The sequence below is a fragment of the Lactuca virosa genome, chromosome 7, assembly GCF_052849685.1.
Source record: "Lactuca virosa cultivar CGN04683 chromosome 7, Lactuca_virosa_CGN04683_v6, whole genome shotgun sequence".
Classification (NCBI taxonomy): Eukaryota; Viridiplantae; Streptophyta; class Magnoliopsida; order Asterales; family Asteraceae; genus Lactuca; species Lactuca virosa.
The window spans coordinates 262,399,210-262,426,005 of record NC_136432.1 but is presented as its reverse complement, the minus strand read 5'-3'; the positions used below and the strand labels follow the sequence as shown (position 1 = coordinate 262,426,005).

The 26,796-nt window shown below is 31.9% G+C and overlaps 1 long non-coding RNA gene across 4 annotated transcripts; it reads left to right on the top strand.

Annotated features, from left to right (window-relative positions):
* Positions 1–26,796, top strand: LOC145123711 (uncharacterized). Of its 4 annotated transcripts, none has more exons than XR_013715252.1 (3): positions 1–536; positions 631–717; positions 26,631–26,796. It is a non-coding gene; the product is annotated as an uncharacterized LOC145123711 (long non-coding RNA). The 4 variants fall into 4 exon arrangements; XR_013715251.1 differs by lacking the exon at positions 26,631–26,796 and adding an exon at positions 10,728–10,836; XR_013715253.1 differs by lacking the exon at positions 26,631–26,796 and having other exon boundaries at positions 1–422; positions 631–785.

The following is a 26,796-nucleotide window of genomic DNA, read 5'->3' as shown; positions in this document are numbered from 1 at the left end:
AGTTGTCATATTCTAAAAACCCTAATTCCCCCACTAGGCCACTATCATTTGCAGCCTCCATCCGGCTGCCGCCTTGGTCAGCCACCTCTTTCACCATTAGCTCGCCGATTCACTTCCTTCGCCATGATAGTCTCCTACAAAACAAGATCATCACTATGACCACTAACTCCCCCGTCGTCACCTCCCCGTAACTCTGCTGTTGAACAAACAGTACCCTCACTAATACTCTTCAGCTCTATTTTTCATACACACCTTATGTCCTCGCTTTAACTTCACCATAATCCAAACAATCTATATGTAAACCACCCCACCACACTTTCATCATTACAGCTCTTATGATCAAAGCACTTTAACCATTACATCATACACGAAATGATTCTTCTTTTCCACTTTGTTTGTTCAGATCTATAACATTATTGAAAGTAAAACTCTATAACATATATATCATCTCTCTGTCTCTATCTTTCTTTCCCTATGAAGCTGACTTTCTTTTTAGATTTTTTAGCATATCTATTCATCTAAAACCTTATATTCGGGTTTGTATATTTTTATATATTTAGTTGAGTTGCGAGTTTTTTGATTTTTGCTCAATTGTCTTTGCTGATTTGTGTATGTTTTGTATTTTTATAGGATGAAGGTTTAAAGATCAGAAGCACTTTGTTCCAGTGGCGGATCCTAAGAGTGGCTAGGGGGGGCCATGGCCTCCCCGGTTTTAAGGTTCCTAATACCTTATATGTTTATAGTTTTTTTATAAAATAAATCAAATAATCATTATATTTGTTAAATTGGCCCCCTCTGTTTGGAGTTACAAAATTTTGATATCAACTAACAAAATCATCCAAAAATCACTGATTAAATTAAAAATAGAATAAAAAATAAAATAACCGATAGAATCAAAAGAAACCATATCAAATTAGGAAACTAATCAAACTAAGAAACTATCTTTTAAACTCTATAAAACAAAATGAAAGGTACAAAATTATTAACTCAAGATTTTGACTCTAAGAAAACAATAAAGATCCAGAAACTTCAAAACCGGAAACATCAAAATATCACCGGAATAACGTCATCTCCCACTGCCTGTCATTAAACTGCAACTCCCCATCGGTCTCTGTCGCCACACCTCGGACCACCGATTCTCCTTCGTCGGATTGTAGCTTCTCCACCTTTCTCTCTTTTCTCCGTTGTGCGGTATGCTCACTGCCGGCGAATGCTCTCCTTTTCCGATCTCCTCTCCACAAGAGAAATCTACCGGTATTTTTTCCTCTCAGTGTAACTCTCTTGACTATTTATGTTCCTCTTGCTTTTATGTATGAGTCTATTACTCTGGAACTTGAAACGATGGTGGAATGTAAACAGACATATGGTACACATATTAGCTGACAAAGTGACAAGTCTTTACCATATCAATGATAACATTTACTTTGAATTTATTGATATTATTTATTGATTTTCTATTATATAAAAACTTTTGTAAATTAAGTAAAAACGAATATGTATCTATTATTGTATAATAGAATTAGTTAAAATCACAATATATTATTTATTTTGGTTTTAATATTATCATAGAAAAATTTTAATAACTTGTATTTTTATACAAAATGTAGTTGTTTGCTATATATATTTGTTGGCTGTGATTATATTTTAGTATTATATTTTATTATTTAGTAATTGTTAGTTAATTGTTTTATATAGTATATATCAACATGAAAAAACAATCGATTATTGATGAGTTGTGTATAAAAAATGTTAATTTTATTTAAGGTTCTAAAAAACTATCATATATTATATATTGTTTTGTATGAAAATATCCCAACTTTTAGTGTTTCTGTTCGAAAAGATTATTTTAAAAACAATTATGAAAGACTTCAAAAATGAAAAAAATCATCAAGTTCGTTCCACTTTGAAGAGCAATATAAAATTATGTGTTATTAGTTTTCTTGTTTCAAAATTTGATGTTATAATTTTGAGCCAATTTTTTTTGCTTATGTAGTTTTGTTTTGAAATTTTAATTTCGGCCACCCTAATAATAATGTTTGTCTTCCGCCCCTGCTTTGTTCAATTATCTCTACATCCCACAAAATTATCTATTGTTTTTAAGTGTTGAAATTACATAGATATCTGTAATCGTGCTTTTGCATTTTTGTTCTTGATTTAATGTGTACTTTTTTGTATATAATTGAAGTTGGACTTGAATCTTTTGATAGATGCGAAACTTTTATATGTTTTCGAATTTTTTTAAAAAGGACTATATATCATATTATTATCTACATGTTTTGTAAATATGTTGGATAGTTAAATGTTTTCTGTAGATTTGACAACGGCTAAAGCATATTAATTTATGGTACTTTCAATATAAAAATAATGAATTAATGAGTAAAAGGCATAAAACCCAATAAAAAAATATTAGAGATTGACGATTCTCACAAAATGAGCAAAATAGAAAGATCGGCGAACCTGAATATTTCTACAATATTATAAAAGATATATGTTTTATAAAACATCATTCATCCCACCGAGATTACCTCTGTGGAAGATTTTTATACAGTAGAACACTTTGTATTCCAACTGGAAATGAAATCTACACTTAAAAAAATAATAATAATAAGTACCCTACGCTTGTAGTTGACATTGGACTTAAAAAAAATTAATACCCTGCAAATGCACTTTACTTTGGGCAGTGAAAAAGCAAACATATACATTTGTAATTAATCGAGGAGATAAATCAAAGACTAATCGTAAAGTAAAATCTTAATACACATCTTATAATAAATCAAATACAGGCTTTATAACAAAATAACAATCGGAGATGATGGTCAGCACCTAAAGTACAACTATCTCCTTTAGATCAGTTTAATTATGTATAAATATAAATCGAATTTTGTTATAACATGAAAAGAACGAACACTTTCTTTTGTATATTCATATTATTTAAAATACTATTAGTAACATGAAAAGAACGAACAGTTTCTTTCGATGCAGGGACTATACTAGCCCGTTGAAAATGTCTGTTACCCGAATTATCCGCCTGATTTTTTCGCATATAGGGTTAATTTTTTTGGGTATTCGGGTAACCCAATTTTTTTTCAGGTCGGGTATAGGGTATGTTTGTTGGGTTTCGGGTATACCCAAATTATTTGAAAAATTCTTTTTATTTAAAATAACTATCATTATTATAGAGTGTCTACTCTATACAGATATTTGATCACGTTTAAACTAACAATCATTATTGTAAAACAAAAATCTCTTTTGTTATGACAGTATGACACCAACAAATAGTCACATTCCCATCTAAGTTTCTACTATGAATACAAATTGTCACCTTCCCATCTAAATTTCTACAACTCACAAAATCACAACAAAATATTAAGAACGATCTACCTCTTTAAAAAAATCAAATAAATTTAATTAAATTTGTTGCACCACCTCACCCCCTTAAACCATAAAACCTAAAAATAATTATTTGTGTCATTGAAAAGGGAAACTAAATGTTGTTTAGAACTATTCCTTGTAGTGAAACTAATCTCCGTTGTAAAACTATTTGCCAAATTTAAACTATTCATCATAAAATTTAGTCTAATTTGACGAAAGATGACTAATATAATTGAGCAGCTTTAGCTCAACTGAAAACACGAACATCAAAATCCATAAAAGTGGAACCGAACGAAAAAACTAAAACTGAACCGAAACAACCTGAATTTGAACAAAAAAAAAAAAGAAAACGAAAAGAGTCCCTAGACCGATCAACGACCGAGACACCCGAAATAGATTGAAGACAAACAATTCGTCGGCCAAGAAAATCTAATTAATCGTTGGAATGAAACTATTTGCCGCCCGCTGCATCGCGCGGGTACGCTACTAGTATATATATATATATATATATATATATATATATATATATATATATATATATATATATATATATATATATATATATATATATATATATATATATCCTTGACTAAAGATGATTAAAATCTCAATCTAAGCTTTTAGAATTGAAATGAAGTATAATTTTCCTCTCCCTTAATTATAGCAAAACAACTTTTACCCAATTGAAACTTTTGTTTTCTAGAATTAACATTGCTAACTTGCAAAACTTAACATAATAATCATGCTCCCACTAACATGATAATTATTAGCATAACACTTATGCTCCCATTAGCTTTGACATGTATCCAGAAATCAGCTGGACTTCTAGAAATCAATACTTTATTGACTTTCTTACTAAAGTTCATATTTCTAATACGAGATGCTTTGATAAAACTTTATCAAAATCATACACCTTTCCTTAGATAGCTCACATGTGTGTCTAAACAAGTTTTAGAACTATGAAAAGGGATGTCGTAATCATAGTCTCAATTGTTTAGACCTTTGCCATTTCTCACAAGTCCATGTTAGTGTGTCGGTTAACCACACACGCTCTACTAACGACTTTGAGAATGCAAATATCACACTTGCTATTTACTTAAAATCTACTTAGTGAAAGCGTTTCCTCACCATCATTTTCATGAATCAGAGAGAAACCTTATGACACTTAGATTTTATGATGTATGTGTTCTTATCCATGTGAATTTTTCATAACCGTAATCACAAGACAATGTTAGTGACAAATCCAAACTCATATGGACTGAACTTGTGCAATCTTAACTTCTTGCCACTTGGCAGAACAAGGGCCTACCATTGCTTCCAAGTAGTTATGCAAACAATTAAGAATTAATAGAACTCACATGCATAGTCAACTTTTAACAGAAACAAGAATATGTCAACACGATAGGTTACAAACCTCAAGTGCTAGTGATAAACAACCATTTTATTCTTGATTAGTTCTTGAAACTTTTCAAGACCTTTAAGACTCCCACTGACCTCTTGACATATAAGATTTTCTTGTCAAGAACCATTCCTCGACAAAACAAATATTCAAGAGTTAGTGCGGATTCTTATCAAGATAAACACTTCACATAATTGGCCTTAGTTGGTCTTTGTTTTATCAAAAACATCACAACTTACCAATTGCAAATGTACAAGAGTAGAAAACATTTTACTCTACATTTGGCAAGTGTTATAAACCTTCTTAAGATTATGTCACTTAAGTTACAATCTTGGAGTGTTACTCTAAGACTCATTTTTGCAACGAAGTATGATTTATCTTTTTGATTTAACCAATTCAACAATTCACGATTCCTCTTCTTAGCCAAACAAATGCACTAAGATGTCCTTAGAGAATCAATTGTGATATGGTTTCATAATCACTAAGATAATCAAAAAAAAGATACGCAAGTACTCTCCCATCTTTTCAGATTGGAGAAACTTTTATCTTTCTGCCTAATTTGATTCTTCTTATTCGTTCTGCCTTACATTGAAACTTTTCTAATGTTTCAGAATTATACTTAAACTTGTAAGCATAACCATATTTACTAAAATTTAGTAAATCATGATGAATAACCTTATTGTTCTTTGTGGTGGACCTGATTAGCGCACAACCAACTGTACCCGATCTTCTAGTCCTTCACTTGACTCACATATACATGTGAACATGGAATTAGTCTTAATTTCCCAAAGATGAAAATTCTCATTCATCATACAATACAAGTTGCATGATCCCAAGTTTCTATCCAACTGAAACTTGGTTGATGAGAATATTTTCTTATTTGGTAAATTATGACACTACCACAAACAAAAGAATCAAATCTATTTTCCAATATTGATATCAATGGAAACATGTAAACAACAATTTTCACAAATGTCATTGTAAGGATACTTAAAATAAAGAAAATCAAAAAATTTTCTTTTACTTAAAAAATTGCGGAAGAACTTATCCTTACAATTCAAACACATATGAAAACTATGTTGTTATCTACTCCTAAGCAATCTATCATAACTCTTAAGCAGCAGCTCAAAATTCTGATCTTCGAATCATGCGATCGAAATCCATCTTCGCGATCAGATTCAGTATACTCTTCTTCTAAGCTTCCTCTCCTTTTTGGATTATACAAAACATCAAAATGAGACCTAGTCACATCATGTAATAAGAATCTCCAAATACGAACTTAATAGAGTTAGATAGTGGACTTTACCTGAAGCATAGTCAAATTTTGACTTTTACCATCCTAGTGAACTTTCAGGTAAACAGGGCAGCTTCGCAACCAATGCCCCTTCCTTTGGCAATAGAAACATATGGAGTCTTTGGTAATGGTACATGGGACTATCTCAGACTTATCCTTTCTCTTTACCATTTGGTCAACCGAGTTGACTATGGCCGATCCCTTTCCATTGGGAAGAGAGAGCTTTTCTGGATTTCCAATGTTACCATTGTCAATGTCCATGAAAGTTTGGGACGTAGATCTTCCAATCAAATTTGCTTTAGCAGTGCTCCAAATCATTGCTGATTCAACATCATCAAGCAAATAGGTAAGATCATTAAGGATCATTAAGGTGAGATTCATTGAACTTTTCAATGGCATGTTTAAATCTCGATTGTGCCCTCTCAAGTTTGTGACTGGGATGCCGAGGATCACAAACAAGGTGTGAATAACCATGCAAATTAACTTGGTACCCTTAATTTTGTCACAAACAAGGGTAATCGATGTGTCGGTTACCCACACGCGCTCCACCGATCTATGATAAACATTAAGTCACCCTTTGCCACTCTTACTAGTCCATGTTAGTGTGTCGGTTACCCACACACGCTCCACCAACGACTTGGTAAGGTACAAAATGTAATTTCATGGGTTAGCACCAAATTCACATTTTCCTAAAGTAATTAAGATTGAGAATTTAATAAGGTTTAGTTACTTTATATTTATCATTATACTTTTAATGAAGGAGAATTAATGTCCTGTCAAACCCGTTCGGCTAACGACCCTCCACCAATCAAGGAAGCGGTCGGTGAGAGTGGACACCCATTAAACTGCCATTTTATAGGCAGTAACCTTGTACTCCCCTTATAGATCGACTTCGTGAATGAGGCCTACTAACGGTAAGATTGACTTTGTTCTTATACATATATATAAATAGTAAACCTATAATATTATAATAGTATAAGGGTTGAATTTTAACTTTTAAAATTCTAAGGGTTTAACTTGGAATTAAAGTATTCATGGGGGGGGGGAAACTTTACAAATTCCAAAACTTGAAGGCAAGTTTTGAACAATTCAAAAACTTTTAGTTTCCATAACTTATGAGTTTAATATGGTTTTTATGAGAAACTTTTCAAGTTCCATAACTTGAGGACAAGTTATGGAAGACATAAAAAACATTTTATGATGATATTAAAATTAGAGACTCTTCCATTTTCATAACCTATGACTTTTAATGACACTTTAAAAGAAAAAACTCTTCATTTTTCATAACTTGAGGACAAGTTATGGAGTTCATAAAAACCATTAAGATCAAAATAGCAATTAACACAATAATCAAGTAATTTTTCTATGAACAAGATCAAACTCATAAGTGAAGATAATTCATTTCAACAATTTTCAAGAACTTAGCTAATCACATAAACTAAAACAAGTCTTGAAACTTTGACAATTATCCTTTATTTGAATGAGAATAAACATTACCATAACATCAAAATCAAATTTTATGAACAAAAACACTTTGTGGTAATGATTCTAATAAAAAACAGACCAAAAAACTAAATTTTTTTTCACTGAACAGTCACCACCTCGTGGTAAATTTTACCACGTCGTGGTGAACTGGCAGATTCCAAAAAAACGATTTTTCTTGCAAATAGCATCAAGTATAATTGAATAGAAGCCATGGCTCTGATACCACAGATGGGTTTTAGTGTACTACAACAACCTATGGCGCATATACAACCCTATAAACCTTGAATCTATGTTTTCTCTGTTATACATGCAAATATTCAATATTCCAAGGTTTCATCCTAACTAGCATAATATGAAGTATATACAATACAAGAATCTAGTAGAATGACATACCTCTTTGTTGTAGCTTGATTCCATGGAGCTTAAGAGCCTAGTGCCCCAAATGTGACACCTCAAATGGTTCACACAACACCATCAACAACTTGGAATAACTTGAGAGAAAAAGTTCTTATGCTCCAAACCGGCTAGCCCTCATATGTGAATCCCCTTAGGTGCCCATTTCTTGAGCTATGGGGTCTTTATATATTGTGGCTATTAGGGTTACACCATGTAACTCATGTCTTTCCATATTCCTCATGATCCATGGGTTTTAACCTCCATGGAGTATCCATGGGTTACCCCGTGGGTTTAGCCCAACATGAAGAACTATGGATCATAAGCCCACCAATATAAGAATGAATGATTTACACAATCAATCCTCATATATTTAATTAGTCTCTTTTGATCACAAAATTAATTCCAAATTAATTCTTGATCAATACTAATTAAATAATATGGTTTCATACTAATATATTAGAACTTATAATATATTAATAAATCATAAACATCCTTTTCTCACAAAAGTCTATCTAAATTGTTTCGATGTCATGCAACCCAAATGGACCATGCCAAATCGGGTCGAGTACATACCAATTATAGTTATGGACTTAGACACTAATCCAACAGTATCTCTGCTGAGAAATTAGCAGATATCTATGTGCGAGAGGTGGTGGTCAGTGTAACAACCCGATATTTCAGGTCAATGTATTGACTAAAAGTCAAGTGTGGTAATCCCTTTTTGAATTATTTGAAATAACATCAAAAATGAAATGTTCGAAAGTCTCACTTTGAGTGTACTAAGTGGTAGATATCGTAACAAGGTTTCCAAAAACATAAAGAACATTAAAATCCGAGTTATAACGAAGGAGTTATGACCAATCGAAGATCCGCAACAAAACCGACAAAACACTATTAAGCGTAAAATACGAAATTCCGATAAAATACTTTTTAGCCTTAGGAATCTAAATTAAAGTCGTAGATATCATTAAACCGTAAACATACATAAAAAGAACGCCCAAATCTGACTTCGTATGAGGAAGTTATGATTTTTCGAAGTTTCGGACATAGCAGTAGACAGCTAAAAACTCGAATTAGAGATCGAGCGACTTTTTGCCAACATGACCTAAACGAGAATCGAAGATCTCATCAATAGTATTGCCACGGTAAAAATTCTGACGAAAACGGACATCGAATGAAGAAGTTATGGATTTTTAACGGACTTTTCCTGTCCCGGCCTGTTAAAAATGTAATATTAAAAATAAAGTCAAAATTAGCCAACAAAGTCTAAACGAGAGCTATAGAGCATAATCTCGCCTACGCGTGCATATAAAGAACGTCAAAATCGGAGCTCGTATGCGAGAGATGTGAATTTATGAATTTCGAGACACGAAAATCGAAGCTGTCAGACAGCTCACGACGTGAGCCAGAAGATTCACGACGTGAGTCTGTGATTGATGGGTTCCAGAGCTGTCAGCAGGCGTCTCATCAGTGGAAGAGGATAAGGATCGACCTCACGACGTGAGCAACCCAATTCTCACGACGTGAGACCCCAAAAGTTGGCCTATAAATAGATCTCAAGGGTTTTTCGAGTTTAGTTGCTCACTTCTTCCCTTTGTCGTGCTTATGCTCTGTGTTTAACCCCTCGAAGCCATCCCGAAGCCCCGGTTATCATATTCAAAGTCCTGAAGGACGTTTTACGTTCCCGAGATTCCCGAGGATCCCGAGAATTCAGCTTTCTCCAGTCGAAGTTCTGCTCGACTTTTGTCTCACTTTCTTCAAACTACCAGGTGAGTTCATACCCCCATTTCTACGCTTTTAACTGATTTTAAATGCTTTTGAACACTTTACGGGGGAGAATACAAGTAAACACACAGTTAGTCCTGTGTCAAAACATCTATCTTTCATTATACATTTTAGATTGTTTTTAATAACTATCATATGGATCATGTCTAACATACAAAACATCTTACTTTACTTTACCCTCACGGAATGAAACATGAGTATAAATATCATAAGCTCTATTTATACGTTTACAACATATTTAGGGTAACCACTTTCGTTATGACATCTTTGTACATACAAGAACATACAAATCATTTTATGCCTTTATTATCATTATGAAAAAGGATAATCGTTACAGAAACAAACATATACATTTTGATACGGGACTTAATTGAGAATTCGTAAGGCATTCATCTTCAATATACCTTTTAAGGTACCACTAGAAGTCCTGTTTATAACCCGAATCTCCCGTCCGGAGAACGTGACAAGTGTGTATAGATCTATACGGGACTAATGATCCCGCGCCCTGATTGCTAGCTACAGTCCCCGGGGTGACAAGTGTCATCTCATTTCGACGCCTGAAGAACGTCGCTACAGGCAAATTATGAGAGTACGGTTATGAAAACTCACTGGATAGACAATTATTATGGTATTACGTTTTAATGGGAAAAGTAACAGATACAGTTCTTTTCACATTCAAATACAAATCTTCTTATAGTTTTGTTTTATAATAAGACTATACATCATCTTTTGAGCATGTCATATTTGCTTACAGGTTACGGTCTTGGACATTTAAGACTGCATCTCATTTAGGAAAATATAGGATTTTCCTGGTTCAAATACATACAGTTTATACAACGATCTTTCATACTCATTTCATACATTTGTTAGAAAATATCGGATTTTCTGGAAAACATACACGAACTTTCGAATGACATACATTTTATCAAAACACTACTTATGAACTCACCAACTTTATTGTTGACACTTTTTCTTTGAAATAACTTGTATTCTCAGGAAAACGCTAAATCAGGTAGCAACTACTTTTGAGGACTAACGCGCTGGCGTTAGTAACATATTTTGGATCACCATATTGTATTTGATATTTAAACATGTAACACATACAATCATGTAAACTTTTCAAATATATTTAGATTATGGTGGTGTGTACTTTCTTTACTATTCAATTGTTATGATACTGTACATGACGTCCTCCGCCCCCAAACGTTTCCGCAGTTCTGGTTTGGGGGTGTGACAGTCAGGCACGGAGTGCCGGTATCCGTGGTCTCGGACCGCGATGTCTGATTCACCTCCAGGTTTTGGAGGAAGTTCCATGAGGAATTGGTCACTCAGTTACATTTCAACACTGCTTACCACCCCAGACAGATAACAAACCGAGAGGACGATCAAGAAACCCGAGGATATGCTTCAGGAATGCATGCTGGATTTTGGAGGGAGTTGGGATACGTACCACCCACTAGCAGAGTTTTCATATAACAATAGTTATCATGCTAGTATTGACCGACCCCCGTTTGAGATTTTGAATGGTCGGAGGTGCAGGACTCCCGTATGCTGGGGCGAGGTATGACATTGATTCATGGGAAGCACCGAGGTGGTGCTCATGACTATTGAGTTGATTCAACAGGTGCGTGACGGGCTGCGAGTTGCACAGAGCCATCAAAAACGTTATGCTGAACGGCGCTGATCGGATCTTGAGTTTTAGGTGGGAGATTTCGTGTTGTTGAAAGTTTCACCATGGAAGGGTGTCATTAGGTTTCGGAAGAGGGGCAAGTTGGGACCCCGATTTATTGGTCTGTTCAGGATTTCTGCCCGAATCGGCAGGGTTGGTTATCAATTGGACCTTCCGGATGAGCTAAGGCATATTCATAGAACCTTCCATGTGTCCCAGCTTCGAAAGTGTATCACTAACGAGGCTGCAGTTATCTCTTTGGACGACATTCAGATAGATGAGAGTCTGAGCTACATTGAGAAACCTGTTGTATTTCTGGATAGGAATACTAAGGTTCTTCGTAACAAGGAGGTGAAGCTAGTGAAGGTGCAATGGCAGCACCGAAAAGGCTCTAAATGGACATGGGAGCAGGAGGATGAGATGCGGCAGCATTACCCGGATCTGTTTCCGTCTACGGACTTCGAGGACGAAGTCTAGTTCAAGTGGGGGAAAGTTGTAACACTCCAAATCAGCTAAACCATTCTAACCCTTTTAAATAATTTAGTTGGCAAAAATGGTCCCTTTTTGTACGTTGGGTGTACCTAAGGGTACGCTTAGCATACTATGGAGGAAGGATCACAAAGGAGTATTGAGTACGCAAGGCGTACGCGACAGAGGACCAAAACCATAATTTTCGGACTTGACACCTATTTAAGCATCCTTAAGTCATTGGGACTAAACCCTAATCCGCCTCTAGAGCCTTATTTCGTCCCTTTACCTCAGTTTTCCTCTGAGAGTGAGATTATGGATCATAGAAGTGTGTTGGTGGCCATTTGTCACACCCCGCTAAAGCGGAAACACGAGGCGTTGCAGTATAAAGGGTTTCATAGCAAAAGTTAAAAGACAACACCAACCATAGTATTTAAAATCATTACAAATTTACAATGAGTTTGAACAACTTTTAAAAGAAATTACAATATAAATTGAAATACAACACATGCGAATGTTCCTAAAAGTTATGTGTCTCTACGTGCCTCTTACTAGATGATTCCTGAAAAAGCATGTAAAAAGAGCGTCAACTATAAAAATAGTTGGTGAGTACCCACAGATTTACAAAATCAAGATTTGGTATAAAACTTTCCATAAATACAAAAACATTGCTATAATGAGAAACAAAGTTTATTGCTATAATAAATAACAAGATTGTATGTACATGAGCAAACAATGAGTTCACAACCAAGCCTATTACTGATGCCCTATCAAGATCTATGCTTATTGTTCCATAGATTAATCTGGTATCATGCACTCAAGCAATCGGGCGAGTGAGGAGTTGTCAATTCCTAATAGTTATCCATAATGACCATTGGCTCAAAGACTTAATGGTTGGATTAAAGTATAAGGGAAGGGACTTAAGACGATAAAGCCTCATGTTTCAAGTTTCATAAATATACATAGCAAAATATAGCAATCAATTTTGATACAAATCAATTTAAATACAACGAACAATAAATAGATTTTCGGACATGCTTTTCCACCCCAAAACATAAAAACCAAAAATAGGGGAGTGCGTGAATACTCACAATATGCAAAATATAGCAACCAAGATTATACGAGTCAAATAAATACAACGAATATAAATAGTTTAGGATATGCTTTTCCACCCCAAAACATTTAAAAACCGAAAATAGGGGAATGCGTGAATACTCGCAATGCATTGAGATGATGGAAACGGTGCCTTGACTACGCTCCACTCGTACCACTATCGATTCCTACAATAATGGTATTCGCTAGTGACTATCTAATCGAAATCTAACACTAGTATACTTACTACTACTATAGAATTATGTCAATATTGTGTCAAAATTTAATATTGATAAGTTACAAAAAAATTTCTAAAATGGTGAAATTTTATAACTCATGCGATTAAGATAATTCTGGATATTATTTTCCATAATTTTGTAATATTAATTGAGGGTATTTCAATACATTTAAAGGTGTTTTTAAGCTCCTAAAAATCTAAAATATCATCAAACAGTTTCTAAAATTATCAAACTTTGCATTTTCATTCCAAATACAGCAGAGGTCTTTCAGAAATTTTCCCTTGAATTTTTGATGTGATTAACTATTTTTCCAAATTTTTAACCCTTCATAACAATATAAATTCGTGAAAAATAGTATCCAGATGATAAAAATTCTTAAACTTTTTATAATACTGCCATTGAACATACGTAAGCTGGGAAAAATGTAAAAATGGATTTCTAAACTGTTTAACCCATTTTTATGATTTTTGTGCATTTATTCTAATAAAAATTGAAATAAATAGAAAACAGTTTACAAAATTTCCCAAACTTTTTGTAACACTTTTATTATACATATAGAAGTTGTGAAAAATATAAAAGATATTTTTCAATTAGTTTTGCTATTTGTCTTTGTTTTATGCTCTTGAATAATCATTAAATGGTGAATAATTATGAAATTGTTAAATTAAATTACCAAAATTTTTGCAAACTTCATTTACAGTGTACATAATCTGGGAAAAATACCAATGGTGATTTTTATATAGTGTAATATGATTTTGTGTATATAAGTGTATTTAATCTTAGAAAATAGGAGAAAAATAGTATACTGAATAGAAAAATCATCAAAAATTTTATCCAGTGTTCTAATATAATTTAAGGTCTTCTCGTAGATTTTCATGAATTTTGGATTAGCACAAATATTTTTCCCATTATTAGTCCATTATAAATACAAAAATCGGTGAAAAATAGGAATGCATAATGAAAAATTCTAAAAATACTTTTATCCGTACTCCACGCTGGGTAGGAGCTACGAAAATTATTATATATTGCTTAAAGTGGTTTTATGATTTATTTGATTTAAACAAAAAGAAAATTCAAAACCATAGCAAACAGTAACAAAAATCGATAAAACTCACTGAGATGTCATGATTCACGTTAGGGGTCATCCACGAATTTACCTATGGTATATAGACCTCATAAAGTATTTTATATTAATTATTGCCCTATTTTTTTGCAATAATTATAATAATTCGAGAAAAATGAATTATTTTCTGAAAATTTGTAGAACATCTCATTTTGTTGATGGAATCCTGGGAAAAATCGAATTTGGTCAGAAAATAAGTTTTAGATATTTATTTGGAAATAAATCCTTTATGAACCTATTTGAATGTTTTTTAACAACAAACTTTGATGATCAAGCCTCTAAGCTTGAAGATCATCACATGCATGTTGGTTTTTGGGTGAAATAATATCACCATAATCATAAAAATCGTGGTTATGAACATGCATGTGAATAATCTCAAAGAAAAGTGTTTATGGAGAAGAAGAATTAGTAAAACTTGAAGGAATAGTGAAGTAGAAATCGATTTTACCTTCAAGAACACCACAATATGATGAAGATTTCAAGTTTGAGGAGTGTTATTGGGTTTGTTTGCTGGAAAATTTTGTGGTTCTTAGGGGGAGGAAGAGAGAAAATGTGTGTGAGAGTGTGAGAGAGAAATGAAGTGTGGAGAAAAGGAGAAATGATTTATATTTTAGGGGAAATAGAGTATTAGGATTTTCAAGTAAGAGAGAGAGGAGAGAGGTCCGAAATTTTTGACGTATAATACCCTCTTTCTCTTTTACTTTTATAAAAAATTCAATTCTTTTATAAAAACATTAAAATTTTTATAAAATATACACCCTAACCTACTTTTTATTCATGAAACCTTGATTTTTGACTTTTAAATTAAGGGTGAATGTTAATGACTTAAATTTTAATTTTCCTTGATTATATTTCCCTGAATTTAATTATTTTAAGATAATATTATAAGTTTCATAACTATTTTTATAGAATTCTTGATGTCAAATTTTATAAAATTTAGGTTTTAGGGCTTTTAGGGTTTTGAGATTTAAGAAATCTTTAGATATCAAAATCAATAGAATCTTTGAGACTTCAATTTATCTTATGGTATTATAACTCTTTTATAGTTATAAATAATATTTGTAACTTATTTTATCGGTTTATTGGTATTCTATGTAGTTGTTTCGAGATTCAAGTCAAATTGAAGAATCAAGTATACTAGTCCTAGTTTTCAACATTGACTTAAGTTTCTATGAGGCTCCAACCTAATTTCTACTACTAGGTCACGTGCATAATGTGTGTATATGATTCATGAAAAGGTGTGCAAGTCAAAGAGCGACCCGAATATGGATAGTCACTACAGTTAAGTAGTTATAGAATTCACATATCAATGTGAAATCTAAGTACACCATCCATTGTTTCTATCTGTTTCTAAGTTTCTACTAGGTTATAACTTAGCTTCTAGTTACTAAGTCTAATATGTGTTGTGCCTATATGTGCAACTAAGTCTAGTAAAATCTAGAAAGGACTCGAATTTTGACGGTTGTCACAGTCTCCCCCGGTTGAAAGAATTTCGTCGCGAAATTCAATTCGTGACGAATTCTATTAGAACTCAACCGGATGCAATTGTACAATTGGAGAGGTGGTGACTTGGGGAACTCTTTCATTATTTTGGGTTAATTCTCCAAGGGAAGAGCCCAATTCTTTAGCTATAATCAAAATAATGTTTCCTTAATTCGAGTTCTACAGTCTAGATTGTGAGAAATTAGGATCATGGAAATCATGATCCGACCATGGCGACCTAGTTGAAAAGATTATCTAGTTAGATATTATCTAACTTAAAAGAATGTTATAAGTTTTGCTGAAGCACCAACTGCATTGAGCGTTAAATCCGCATTGATCCTTAAGTCATTAGCACCAAGTGTAAATTCGCTGCCTAATTTGTTCACTTTCGGTTGGCTACTATATCTGGAAAATATATATTCCGAAATAAGAAGGGGTAACACGAATGAAAGGGAAGCGATCGAGGGTAAGTTCCTAAAAAACGTACTAAGGGTAGGCAACGAAGTTTTGGTACATCTCCAATGTAAAGGCTATTTAAGTGTCGTCTACAAAATAAATTACGAAATGATTGAGGATCTCCGAGGCTATAATTACTACTACGGTTACTCTTACAATAGTAGAACTATATTCGAAAAATAAATATATTTAGAGAGTCATTGTTGCAAATGGAGGGGATGAAAGTTTATGATAAATTAAATCACATTGTGTAGATAGCATTTTAAGTGTTTAGAAGTGATAAAAATCTCACTGTTATCAAAATGTGTGTTTAGAAATGATAATTAATCTCATTATTATCAAAATGTGTAATAGTTCCAAGATAATGAAGATACATGTGTGGCGATCAAACGAAGTAGTAAAATAATATAAAGATTAATTAAGGTTACAAGTTTAAGTCATCAATATGGGAATTTATACATAATATTATGATTACTCTTTTGAAAAATTGTCTAATTGTTTAAGTCAGGACAAATTCAAGCTTACGAGTCAGAACATTTATGAAAACAAGGTTGAGAGTTTAGGAACTCACTGAAAATTAAAAAGTAGAATGCTATTTTAAGAAAGTTGTAAAATATCGATCATTGAAAATAGTGCATTCTTAATTTAGTGTTTCTACAAAAACAATCATTTAGAGAATCGATAATAGTAAAATTCAAGACTTTTGATGTATTTAAAGAAAAGAAGAAACATAAGAAAACATATCCTTCACATATTTTTCCGGATATAGAAAAATGATAAGAACAATGGTATTCATCTTGTGTATTAATTGTAAGAAAAAGACAATGAAAATTGCACTTTAAATCAAGTTTCCGAATTTAGTACGAAAGAGCAAATGTAAATAAGGATTATTTGTTTACCGTAGATTTCATAATAAAAATAAAATGTATGTGATAGAAGGCGTAATTGAATATATCAAAGTTGACTAAATCAAAATTATGTCTCACGACTATACACGTATTAATCGCTCAAAACGAAAGAGTAGAGTTCTAGTCTGTATGTATACGAACATGATACCAGGAGAAGCAAAATAGACAGAAACAAAGTTAGACAATGTATTATGTTACTATCATGGGCGTGCGAGATCTAAAATCAGAAGGAGAGCGAGAAATCAAGTTCGGGGGAAAGAAAAAGGAAGATAGCGGCAGCAATGATTGCTATTGTTAAAATTATAAGAACAATACCTATAGGTAGATTTAAAACCAGGTTGAGATATATTTCAAACTTAAATATTTGATGTAAGTTGATGCTTAAATAGACATGTGGAAGTTTTAAAGTGTTTCCTAAATATTTATGAGTTATCTATTAAGTTAAATTTCATTTGTGAAAAAGAAGAAGCCCTACAAATGGCAATTGAAAATCTGACAATTTTGACTTTTTAGACTGAAGTCCAACAATGATTAAAATGGATAAGGTAAAGACTCAATATATTTAAAAGAATAATTATTCATTGTTGAGACTGTATCACTGGAAATTTAGAAGTGAACACTAAGTTTTCAAATGCTATAAATTTTAAAAACTTTATAGATTATAAAACTATATTGAAGCAAAGTACACAAATAAGGTATGTTTTGAAATACAAGCATTAGAGATGTCTTATAAACATGTTTGAAGTAGAAATTTGCATAAATATCATGTTGGGTTTCGAGAAAACACATTAAAGTAAAGTACAATGCCTAAATGAGAAAGTGGCCAAAAGAGCCAAAACAAAACTGGTTTGAAAGATCCGATGAAACTTATTCATATAATATGAACTTCAATTTCATATGTTTAAGTTTAATAGCATAGAGTTTAAACACTTTTATAAAATAAAATGTTTATATGTTTTTCGAAAACATGTCAAAATGGTAAGCAAGGTTGAAAATGATTTATATGCCCTTAAAAGCACATCTATCCATTGAAATGTATTTGAAATGAAATTGAAATAGCAAGGTTAAAACCAATATTGGTTAAATTGAGTTTTGAAGAAAAGTGTTGAGTTAAAGCAAGTTGTCAAAAGATTTTAGTGAGTTAAATAAAATCGATGAAGTGAAATATCTTTTTGATGGAAGATTAAGAAGGAATAGGTAGATTAGTGTAGCTGATCGTACCTAAATACTAAGGTGAGTAACGATGTCTTTTCCCCAGAATAAAGGATTAGAAAAAAATTATTTGTAAAACATTTTTAAGTGTCAATGCAATTTCCGACCTTTTATAGAGGTCAAAGGGATATCCTATGTTAACTTTTAAGCTCAAGGTGGAAACAACCTAAAGCTAAATTTGTAGCGTAGTAGAGAAGTCTCACGTAGGGGTTAAACCTCCGTGTCTCCTCGTGAGTCGAACCTGGAATGCCTGCCAATGGTATCCAAGTGATTACTTAGTGGCGACTCATCTACCTCCTTACGTGATGCTCCAATTTTCATCCGTGTCGGTATCGGAACGCTTTCCTAGTTGTAACTATAGTATGAAGACGATGAAGAGGTACTGAGGTATAATTGGTATAGGTTTCGACTTAAGATTATTACTAGTGTGTATCTAGCTGCTAACCTTACATCTAAAGTCAAAAGCTACCGAGGAATACTCATTCTCGGTACTAAGTGCATTGCTCCTAGAGTGGCTAGTGATATAAACTAAGTGGTTAACCTAGCACTTGATAAGGGATAAGAATATTTCTGAATAAAGTCATTGTTATAAAAGTGCACTTCGTTTCTAAGTGTATCTAGATGAATGCCTATAATATGCAATGCCCGTACACACACCGAAAAATTTTGTTTTTCAAAAGTTTAAGTTGAAAATTGTTTTGAACATAATTCTACTATAACCGTTTCCAGCCTCGCCTTAATTTTCCTTAATTAAGCATAGTTGGCTAGGCTATACTTAATTAGATTCCACTAATGCGTACTCGAATTAGTTATACCAGTAGTATGTTTAGTATTAAAAACGTTTTGAAATTTTTGGCTATAGTTGTGGTTCTCCAAAGGAAAACCGGTATTCTGTCACACCCGCTAAAGCGGAAACACGAGGCGTGGCAGTATAAAGGGTTTCATAGAAAAAGTTAAAAGACAACACCAACCATAGTATTAAAAATCATTACAAATTTACAATGGGTTTGAACAACTTTTAAAAAAAATTACAATGTAAATTGAAATACAACACATGAGAATGCTCCTAAAAGTAATGTGTCTCTACGTGCCTCTTACTAGATGATTCCTGAAAAAGCATGTAAAAAGAGCGTCAACTATGAAAATAGTTGGTGAGTACTCACAGATTTACAAAATCAAGATTTGGTATAAAACTTTCCATAAATACAAGAACATTGCTATAATGAGAAACAAAGTTTATTGCTATAATAAATAACAAGATTGTATGTACATAAGCAAACAATGAGTTCACAACCAAGCCTATGACTGATGCCCTATCAAGATCTATACTTATCGTTCCATAGATTAAAATGGTATCATGCACTCAAGCAATCGGGCGAGTGAGGAGTTGTCAATTCCTAATAGCGCTATCCATAATGACCATTGGCTCAAAGAGTTAATGGTTGGATAAAAGTATAAGGGATGGGACTTAAGACGATAAGGCCTCATGTTTCAAGTTTCATAAACATACATAGCAAAATATAGCAATCATTTTTCATACAAATCAATTTAAATACAACGAACAATAAATAGATTTTCGGACATGCTTTTCCACCCCAAAACATAAAAACCGAAAATAGGGGAGTGCGTGAATACTCACAATATGCGAAATATAGCAACCAAGTTTATACGAGTCAAATAAATACAACGAATATAAATAGTTTAGGACATGCTTTTCCACCCCAAAACATTTAAAAACCGAAAATAGGGGAATGCGTGAATACTCACAATGCATTGAGATGATGGAAACGGTGCCTTGACTACGCTCCACTAGTACCACTATCGATTCCTACAATAATGATATTCACTAGTGACTATCTAATCGAAATCTAACACTAGTATACTTACTACTACTATAGAATTATGTCAATATTGTGTCAAAATTTAATATTGATAAGTTACAAATTTTTTTCTGAAATGGTGAAATTTTATAACTCATGCGATTAAGATAATTTTGGATATTATTTTCCATAATTTTGTAAGATTAATTGAGGGTATTTCAATACATTTAAAGGTGTTTTTAAGCTCCTAAAAATCCAAAATATTATCAAACAGTTTCTAAAATTATCAAACTTTGCATTTTGATTACAAAATACAGTAGAGGTCTTTCAGAAATTTTCCCTTGAATTTTTGATGTGATTAACTATTTTTCCAAATTTTTAAGCCTTCATAACAATATAAATTCATGAAAAATAGTATCCAGATGATAAAAAGTCTCAAACTTTTTATAATACTGCCGTTGAACATACGTAAGCTGGGAAAAATGTAAAAATGGATTTCTAAACTATTTAACCCATTTTTATGATTTTTGTGCATTTATTCTAATAAAAATTGAAATAAATAGAAAACAGTTTACTAAATTGCCCAAACTTTTTGTAACACTTTTATTATACATATAAAAGCTGTGAAAAATATAAAAGATATTTTTCAATTAGTTTTGCTATTTTTCTTTGTTTTATGCTCTTGAATAATCATTAAATGGTGAATAATTATGAAACTGTTAAAATAAATTACCAAAATTTTTGTAAACTTCATTTATAGTGTACATAATCTGGGAAAAATACCAATGATGATTTTTATATAGTGTAATCCGATTTTGTGGATTGAAGTGTATTTAATTTTAGAAAATAGGAGAAAAATAGTATACTGAATAGAAAAATCATCAAAATTTTTATCTAGTGTTCTAATATAATTTAAGGTCTTCTGGTAAATTTTCATGAATTTTGGATGAGTACAAATATTTTCCCATTATTAGTCCATTATAGAAACAAAAATCAGCGAAAAATAGGAATGCATTATGAAAAATTCTGAAAATACTTTTATGAGTACTCCATGCTAGGTAATAGCTGGGAAAATTATTATATATACTATTCAAATTGCTTAAAATGGTTTTATGATTTATTTGAATTAAACAAAAAGAAAATTCAAAATAATAGCAAACAGTAACAAAAATCGATGAAACTCACTGAGATGTCATCATTCACGTTAGGGGTCATCCAAGAATTTACCTATGATTTATAGACCTCAGAAAGTATTTTATATTAATTATTGCCCTATTTTCTTGCAATAATTATAATAATTCAAGAAAAATGAATTATTTTCTGAAAATTTGTAGAACATCTCATTTTATTGATGGAATCCTGGGAAAAATCGAATTTGGTCAGAAAATAAGTTTTAGATATTTATTTGGGAATAAATCCTTTATGAACCTATTTGAATGTTTTTTAACAACAAACTTTGATGATCAAGCCTCTAAGCTTGAAGATTATCACATGCATGTTGGTTTTTTGGTGAAATAATATCACCATAATCATAAAAATCGTGGTTATGAACATGCATGTGAATAATCTAAAAGAAAAGTGTTTATGGAGAAGAAGAAATAGTAAACCTTGAAGGAATAGTGAAGTAGAAATCGATTTTACCTTCAAGAACACCACAATATGATGAAGATTTCAAGTTTGAGGAGTGTTATTGGGTTTGTTTGCTAGAACATTTCGTGGTTCTTAGGGGGAGGAAGAGAGAAAATGTGTGTGAGAGAGAAATGAAGTGTAGAGAAAAGGAGAAATGATTTATATTTTTGGGGAAATAGAGTATTAGGATTTTCAAGTAAAGAGAGAGAGGAGAGAAGTCCGAAAATTTTGAGGTAGAGTACCTTCTTTCTCTTTTACTTTTATAAAAAATTCAATTCTTTTATAAAAACATTAAAATTTTTATAAAATATACACCCTAACCTACTTTTTATTCATGAAACCTTGATTTTTGACTTTTAAATTAAGGGTGAATGTTAATGACTTAAATTTTAATTTTCCTTGATTATATTTCCCTGAATTTAATTATTTTAAGATAATATTATAAGTTTCGAGATTCAAGCGAAATTGAAGAATCAAGTATACTAGTCCTAGTTTTCAACTTTGACTTAAGTTTCTATGAGGCTCCAGCCTAATTTCTACTACTAGGTAAAGTGCATAATGTGTGTGTATGATTCATGAAAAGGTGTTCGAGTCAAAGAGCGACCCGAATATGGATAGTCACTACAGTTAAGTAGTTATAGAATTCACATATCAATGTGAAATCTAAGTACACCATCCATTGTTTCTATCTGTTTCCAAGTTTCTACTAGGTTATAACTTAGCTTCTAGTTACTAAGTCTAATATGTGTTGTGCCTATATGTGCAACTAAGTCTAGTCAAATCTAGAACCGACTTGAATTTTGACGGTTGTTACACCATTTTAGAGCATATTCAAGAAAAAGAAGTTAGTGAGCAAGCTTGGTGTGGCATTGGGCTTCAAGATCGTGCATCTACTTCACCTTGAGGAGATTCTGGAGGTATAAAGTCTTAATCTTGCCATCTTATTCATTAGATTGAGCTAGGTTTGGTTTTATTGTCCCTTTTGTGTTCATGAATCATCTCTTGGTAGTTTGAGCAACTCCAGCGCTTATGAAGAGTAGATCTGAGGTCCCTTGGTTCATTAGTACCATAAAAATGTAGTCTTGATGGATGTTTTGACCTCATGCATGAGTTAAGACCCTTGGAAAGGTCTTAATGGGCTATAAAGGGTTGTTGGGAGCTCGTGGAGCATGCAAAGGCATAAAGTTGCCAACTTTATGCCTTAGGACATCTTAATGGTCTCAGATCTAAAGTTGGACGTTGAAATCCCAAGTATTAAGCACTTAATGGTCAAATGTTCACATCTTGCTTGTACTCCGTGCGTAAATTCGCGTACACAAGGCGTACTGCTTGAAGGGGTAGTATGCTGAGCGTACTGGAGTGGTACGCAGGGCATACACACTCTAGTTGGGTTTTGGGCTTCTTGTGGGCTTGTAAGCCCTTTGGGCCTTATTCAGTTTTGGGCTTGGTCATATTTTTCATTTTGGATCCCTGGTTTGTTAAACTCGTACTTTTATCACATCAATTTTTTTATGAATGTATTGACAACTAAATTATAAACATTTTTTAAAAGAGTTGAATTCTAGTGTGACGATGAATAGTTTGTGGATTTATTGTTTAGGTTTTTTGGTGGTTTTGATTATTTTGGAACTTAAAACCCGAATTGAAAAGATCGACCCAATCTAATTGTAACTTGATTGTTGGTATTGATTTTAATTTGATTTAGACTATTCATATCTATATTGTGAACAAGTTCTTTCATGATACATTGTGTAGAAAAGTGACCAGAATGTATGTATACACATTATATTTTTCCTATCAAATTATTAATCCACTGGATGAATCGTTTGAAATCGGTTAGATTAGCAATTATCTATTAGAATTAGGTTTTTTAGTGATAAAAGTAACTTTAATAGTAAATCATATATAGAAATAATAAAAGTAACAATCAAATGTAAGATTTGGTGAGGTCTCGAGTTCTACCCTTGTCGAGAATAATTTCGTGATACTAACTTTAACTACTAACATTACCGTTCAAAAAAATAAATAAATAAATAAATAAAAGGCATAAGACATAAACCTAATTGATTATACTATAAAATCATTAACCTTACTATCAGGCCAATGGAGAGTTCTTTTAAGCCTGGTAAGAATCGAACGTGAGGCTTGCTTAATGTTATTTCCAGATTTAGGTGTTGTCTTTGGTTTTGATTTTATGTTTTGATTGGCTCATATAGAATCAAAGTTGAAGCCCGCTTAATGTTATTTTCTGATTTACATTGGTTTTTGTTTTGATTTCAAGTTGTCTTTTTTTAGTTAACTTTTTTTAACTCTCCGTAACAAGAAACTTTATCGTTGGTGTTTATTTTATTCTATACCATTTCTGTTATTCTAAAAAAATCTGATTATTATTACCTCTATCATGTAAAACCATATTTTAACATCATATAAAGCATGCAAAGCTGCCATTTATAAAAACTTTACAGCCATGAGATCTTTTGTAAGACCCGGTGATGTGCACCACGGACAATTGTTTCGTCATTAATATCCGGTGTCGGTCAATCATTTTTTAAATACGCATAAAACTCATAAGATGTTTCGATTACCTTTTTTGTTATTTCGTGCTTTAAATTATCATCCTACGTTCTTGAACAAGCATATCGATGTACACATTTACGTAACCTTGATAGTTCCATTTAAAAGATTAATTGAAAGAAGACACATTGTCCTTTTCCATCCACTAATGTTAGGCCAAGATTTCTTCTTTCTTTGTACACGGATAAGACTCAGTGCTCAACCAATAAAATGGTAGGAAATAAATCATTAATTTATCAACAAATTAAATGGTAGGAGACAATGCTTTAGTGTCATGTCACTTTCGGCCAATCATACTGATTTGTCATCATCTCATAATGTTAACACGAAATCACAAAAGTCGAATAAGAAAAATTAATATCTACACGTAACATGTGGGTAAAAAAAACCAGTAAAACATATAGCTTATCGGCCTTTTCCCCAATTTAGCCTGATCATGTAGAGTCTAAAATTCTCAACAAAAGATAACATTTTTCATAAGTCATAATTCATTATGGACTTCATAATGTTTGTTTAATTTTGGTTAAGACACATTGCAGTTGACAACAAAATTTTCAACAACTATGTCTAAATTTAGATCATTCTGGTATTTGATTGGATATGGTAGAGTTGTGTGACTTAATTAATCACTTTGTGGGTGCCTAGTGTTCCGTTTTTGTGTGTGCCTTATTCCAATAACGGTATCCGACATGGTGAATGACTCGAATGGGAATGAATTATTTTCCTTATAACCCTACAAGAAGAGTTCAAAACTATTTTTACTAACAAAACACTAACAACCAGACGTATATCTAGACGTATATCCGAACGTTGCGCAAAACTAATATAATGTAATAAGAGACTCGATTTGCACTGAAAAAAGATTTACATATAAAATATGATATACACGTGACTTTTAATTAATTATTTCTTTGAAACAACACAAAAGAAACAATCATATACAACATATTTAATTATATATTAACCATATCACATTATAATATGTGTTTGATCTAATTTACATTAACGATTCAACAACGACATACAACTACTATACTAAGAAAAATATGAAACTTAAGAAAAAAAAATAAAAAGTAGTATATAACAAATCAAAAAATTAAAGGCTCTGGTATAATAACATATCTCGAAAAATGGTCAAAAGACCTCAAACCAACACAACAACATTCAATCTTTTTTTCTTTGTGGATTTTATCGGTGATTTGTAAGTGTGTCTACCCAAAATATTATCATTTTATAGAAAACTTTACTTTAAGTGCTTATTAAATATAATATATAAATTATAAAAGCTTTGATGGGTTAAATCATTAATTAAAAAGAATGTTTCAAATGAATAAAATTTGAATATATATATATATATATATATATATATATATCATTTAATAACCATAATTAAAAAAAAGTCTTCAGTTATATTGGGTAATTAGTTTAAATGTTATATATAGTTTTTCCTTTATTTTTATATACAGTGTTACATTTAAAATATTTTTTATTAAGTTATAATATTCAAAACTCTATCCAGTTGAAATTAAGATGAACCGATACATATTAATAGCATTGTTGTTATTAAGAAATACAATGATAGATTTTACATTGAAGTGTTTACTACTTTTCGAAATAATTAGAAATTATTGAGTAACTATGTGTTTTAGAAGCTCACTCTTGATTTCACATATTTAAATGATATTGTTTTATATATAACTTCGTTGAAAATAAAAAATAAAATGTATTTTTCATCTGTATATATATTAAAAACATCTAGTAAGATGTTCACCTTAAACAAAATGTTTTATTTAAATATGATCAGTCAAATTAATTCTGTTTTATTAAATTTGTATAAAGTAACACATGTTGTGAATTCGATTGTGTAGAAGTTATTTTAATAAAATAAAAACATATATCAAATCATACAATATATTTTGGTCATTTGACATAATATATCATCGCACATTAGTATTTGTTTATAAATTATTTTATTTGACACACAATTATGCTTTATCATAGATTGATTGTCAAATCAATATTCATGACCTCATCTTACTAATATTTGACGAAAAGATTAAATTAAATTTAAAAAAAAAATAGTCAAAGGGTATTATTCACATACGAAATACATTGTAGAAAACAAAATCAACTTGATCCTCCCCAAGGGCAAATGATTGAATTTACTCATTGAAAGCAATTTACGCGAATGATTGTCTTTAACAAAATACCTTATTTCTTGCTACAGAGCTCCTAAAGGGTTGTGGATACCAATATCCGAACATGAGATGCAGGATATCTCACGTGTAGACTTGTTGAAGTAGTTCAATACATTGATGTACATCAAACAAATTGGGGCACCGTTCGAGGTATTTCTGTAAGTCATCGAAATGGAATTATGACGGACAAAATTT